Here is a 4,733-nt window from a genome sequence, read left to right as displayed (position 1 = left end):
CACACAAAAAATCCTCAAAAGAGTCAGAACCGTTAGATGCTAGAAATTTGAGAAAACATGTCTCGCATAGAACAGCCCTGAGCCCTTTAATGGAAACAGATGGAAAATTTTTCCATTTTCAGTACAGACTGTTCTAAACAAGGCAATGGGAGGCATACTAGGCAGCACATCTACATTTTACCAGTCTAAGATTTTTTTTTGATGTGCAAATGCTCAGTAATTGTGAATGAGAATTGCTGACATGAAGTATACCTGTAAAATTTCAGTCTCATCACGAAACAAAAGTCCACTTTCACTGAAGTCCTACTACACGAGAGCATTTAATATGTCATGGAGGCATTTTTGTGTGGTATGACAAGTACCAGATGTCATTAATATATAGTTATGTTTATCAGCATAGTATGAACAAAATAAAGATCTGCTAAGGCATATTTGAAATGGAATACTGAAGGATAGCAACTACATATACACAAGACATTTTCAGAACAGCGTACTTCAACGAATGTCAGTATGAAATACTTTACATACACCAGGCATACTGTTTTAAGGAAACCAAGTTACCATCTCGTTAATTTTTTTCCATTAACGTTACGTATTTCAGCCTTGGGTCATAAAATGACACTGCTGATTTTGACTTTTAGCAAGTCACTGTAAGTGAAGTCAACAAATTACTATGCAACTCTTCGAAGGACAACTGAAACGCCACTCCTGGTCCATTTAATTGTACTTTGATATTACACGACATGTTCTTATCATTTAAAGATATGCTACAAAGCTGAAACCAATAATGGCAATGTGTGTCACCTATGGTTAAAAGCTATAGTAAAATACTTCAACCGCTCTTTAAGTTCTCTATTTCAGTACTGACAACAGCCAATTAAACACACAACTGTGTTTTACCGGAAAGCATAAAACTGTGTGTTACTGGTCACTCCATTAAGTAATTCAAGTTACAAAATTTTGGGGCTGACCAAATAAACCACCTTTAATGTAATGAATGTTCTTTGGAACAACGTATACCACTAGTTTCCATAATACTGTAGCATTGTATACAACATGAGAACTAATCCAACAAAGTATGTTGATCTGTTGTGTGTGTGTGTGTGTGTGTGTGTGTGTGTGTGTGTGTGTGGTGGTGGTGGGAGGGGCAGGGGCGGGCAGCACTGTTTAAATCTTGTGAACACAAGTAATGAAAGTTCACAAGGTAACAAACATTTATTCAATTTAGTGTTAATGGCCGACATTTCTGCTGCACCGAATACCTAAGTATTGTTTTTCATTTTAAGACTTAATGAGAGCTGTTGAAATCCAAGAATTTTGTATCAATTCAATTACATGTGCAATGGAGAATATGCAAGCAAAATATGTAAGTGCATGTTATGTAAAATAACTTTTACACAATTGTAGACAATCTGACCTATTAGGGTACGCATTACAGCAATTAGCACGTTTCTACAAACAATTTGCAAGAAAGATGAAAATTATAGATTTACATATTAATTTGCTTTATATGTATGCTTCTCACATCATAACTGTTTATATTGATGTGTAGACCGCAAAACGACAAGTTGACATTCAACTCTGTCATGATTCAAGCAAATATGGAGAAACTGATAAATGATTCTGCAATTAACATGTTATCAAAGACAGATTTATGAGAAGAATGTTCTAGGAATCAACAATCTTGCCAGCAATCTCAAACGAACAGTCTGTAACTGTTACATAAAAGTCACCTCCCACTAACACTTAGTTGTACTAAGATGAGGAAAAATGATTTGATTTAATTATTTCAATCCCATTAAATAAAAATATTGCATTAGGGACTATCATTTATTATTAAATTGTTTCCAGTCATACTATCACAAGTATAATTATTTTTAATACATGTACTGTGTCCACCATCACAAAAAATTTGTTCCACATCCTCCCTACCTTCCTTCCGATTACAAACCCTTATGCCAACTACATAGATACATACTACTTCATCGACACTGGTAATAACATTTGGATTGGTACGGGTACAAAGTTTCTGTAAGTTATTGGAATCATTAAGAGCGTAATTTCTGACTGTGTAAGGCTGAGAACAAATTTAACAAACTTTATACTGGTGATTATTTCCAATTACGATACACAATGCCCCTCTGTAAAGTGAAATAAGTACCCACAACCCATTATGCAATATACAGAAAGTAATTGTCTTCTGTTTTGACCCTATCCAGTTAATGCATTAGCACATTACTTTCATTTTGTTAGATACATAATACTGTGACGAAGTAAAAAATTAAAAACTTGTTCAAAACTTTATTTCAGTTGTCGAGTACATATTATTCACAAGACTTAGATTATAATTCATTCATATCAGAACTTGTGCTTGGAACACAAATACATGACTGGAATCCATATGATATAGGTAAAGGAAATTTTACTATGTTCACCAACTGCAACATACCACACCACACAAGAGTCCACACTTCAAGTCACAACTGTGCTATGATAGAGATAGATAGAGATACAGAGAGAGAGAGAGAGAGAGAGAGAGAGAGAGAGAGAGAGAGAGAGAGATTGGGTAAGTTCAGATGGCAACCTGACCACCAGAATATACTGTTCTCAGCAAAAGGCTGAAGAACTTTTAAATGCTTTCATGGCTCAAATTTAATGCAGGATATGGTCCACTTATTTCAATGTCATTTTTGTATTCAAGTGTCATACTACTAAACAACCTGACACCAAAGGATAATGAAACCTGAAATTAAAGTAAACACATAATCCTAAACTACGATTTTTGGGCAGTTACATTGTTGTGCAATAAATGTGCACATCCCTGAGCATGTGCTGCAGTGTTTACTTTGAATTCAAGTAGGATTAAATATACTGTCACACCGACCCACATTGTATTGTTAAAAAGCGTAGTAAACCAAAAATTTTGTATATGGTTATGAAAATATCTATGTTCAAAGACAACAATTAAATGAGCTTTGCATTAACTATCACAGTTATGGAAGCAAAATACTTTCCACAAAACACATCACAGATGCAAAGAAATTTGTTGCAGTTCATTGAAAATTAATCACTTCAGATTAAAAGCTTCTATTCCTGTAATGAGATACGATGTAATTAATGTAATATAGAAAAATTTTAGTACAAGTTTGTGAGACACAAGAAGGATGCAAAAAATTTAATATGCTGTAGTATCTTTGCTTCAAAAATTAGGGTTACAACAAGAAGATTTGTGTCAAACAATTTGGAAATTCACCTTGTCATTTATTTCCTGACAAGCTGATTACCGACTAAAGATTTCACAAAATGTTTAACACTACTACTAATCAAAAGAATGAGAACTTAAATAGCAATGTACTGGATATGCTATCCAGAAATTTGAAGAGGCGACTGTTACAATACCCAGCCAACTCACTGCTCAAAATTTTAACACTTTAACTATATTGGGTTTTAAAGATTTATGAATTTCATAATGCAAAAGTCACATTATGCAATTACAGTGAATCCAGACACATCCTTCACAACATTACACAGTCATTAAGACAAAGTCCACTGGGACAGTTAAAGTATGCTAAGCGTATGACATATGGGAACAGCAACTTTTAGAACTTTTTGTATTTCATAACTCTTGACTGCACACAAGACAATCAGAATTCGTTTATTTCTGCAGTGTAACCTGAGTGCCTTAAACAACACTGGTGTTACAATAACCTGAATATTCATTGTGCAAATTTTAGAACAATATCCTATTAAGACAGACAATTTGAGGAACCACACTATCAAACTGACAGGCAATATCTGTTGCATGCCCACAGCTTGTTTAAATAGTGTTAAAATTTAAGGTAGAAATTGCACCTCGAAAATATAGTAAAACTTTAGAATCTATATCTTATGTAAATGAAACCCTTATTTGGTGTTTTGAATGTTTCATGTCATCACACAAAGGAAGGTATACAAGTTGCATTTAAGTTGTATATAACTTCATGGCCTCAACAGATGTTACCTTCATACAATACCAACTTCTGAAATGACAGCTGCATGCACTGTAAGGGATGCTCATACACACTCCCACCTAAATTTACTTAAATAATTTTGTGCAAACATCCAGTTAAACACTGGTCATATTTTTTGTGCTGATACAACTATAAACTGAGTTACCATTACAAGTTCTCACATGTAATCATGGGCAAATTAACAAAAAATATCAGAAAATATAAATTAAACTGCATGAAATTTATAAAAATCTTACAGACATCTGGAACTCACATGTGATCATTTCTGTCATTTTAAGTGTCACATAATGCTAATAATATTAGCAGTGCAGACAATCTATTAACTAATTCAGTAAATATCTCCTGCATACACCAACCAACATGCAAAACCAAGGAGAAGCAGAAGCAGAAGAAGAAGAAGAAGAAGAAGGAGGAAAGAGAAAGAGAAAGAGAAAGAGAGAGAGAGAGAGAGAGAGAGAGAGAGAGAGAGAGAGAGGGAGATGCTTAGCAAGGTAATGACTGCAGTTTTATTACTTAGGTTTGTACATGCTTTCAATAATAAAATTCCAGTGAATTACATAGTAGATGTTACAAGCAGAAAGCAAATTAAACCATAGCATTCCTTCAAGCAGTACAGTTCATACACAAGTTGCCTAACAGTAATTATTACGCTTTAACATTATTTCCAAAGCACAACTTAGTGCTTTGACTTGACTCTGGTACTACAGTGTGCAGCATGCTTTT

The sequence above is a fragment of the Schistocerca americana genome, chromosome X (genome assembly GCF_021461395.2).
Source record: "Schistocerca americana isolate TAMUIC-IGC-003095 chromosome X, iqSchAmer2.1, whole genome shotgun sequence".
Taxonomy (NCBI): domain Eukaryota; kingdom Metazoa; phylum Arthropoda; class Insecta; order Orthoptera; family Acrididae; genus Schistocerca; species Schistocerca americana.
Note: the sequence above shows the minus strand (reverse complement) of the source record.